The sequence below is a fragment of the Sinocyclocheilus rhinocerous genome, unplaced genomic scaffold (genome assembly GCF_001515625.1).
Source record: "Sinocyclocheilus rhinocerous isolate Xijiao unplaced genomic scaffold, SAMN03320098_v1.1 scaffold5244, whole genome shotgun sequence".
In the NCBI taxonomy this organism is placed as follows: Eukaryota; Metazoa; Chordata; class Actinopteri; order Cypriniformes; family Cyprinidae; genus Sinocyclocheilus; species Sinocyclocheilus rhinocerous.
The window spans coordinates 1-545 of NW_015632048.1; positions in this window are offsets into that span (position 1 = coordinate 1).

Here is a 545-nt window from a genome sequence, read left to right on the forward strand (position 1 = left end):
AAGTTCGTAATCAGTCATATCGTTTGAAATAGAACAGACAGATGGTTCATTCTCAAGCTTATTGGTCGAAACTGGACACACAGATAGCTCAGGATTAAACTCATTGACTGTAATTGGACAGACAGACTGTTCACTATTAGCAACTGAACTGGTAGATATTTCGGTGACTGAAACTGGACTGGCAGAAAGTTCATTTACGGCTTTAGTAGCTGCTACAGGCAGGACTGAGAGTTCCAGAATGGCCCTTGCAGCCGCAACAGAACAGTGAGAGTTCCAGAATAGCCCTTGCAGCCGCAACAGAACAGTCAGGAAGTTCAGAGACAGCATCCTTGGCTGTGACAGACAAGGCTGAGAGTTCAGAAACAGCTTATTCGGCTGGGTTGAGACAGGGCAATAGTTCGCAAACGGCCTCGTTGGCCAGTTCAGGACGAGACGATAGTTCGTAAACGGCCTCCATAGCCGTGACAGGACGGACAGAGAGTTCACAGACGGCCTCCATAGCCGTGACAGGACAGGACGAGGTTGCGCAGATGGCCTCCATAGCC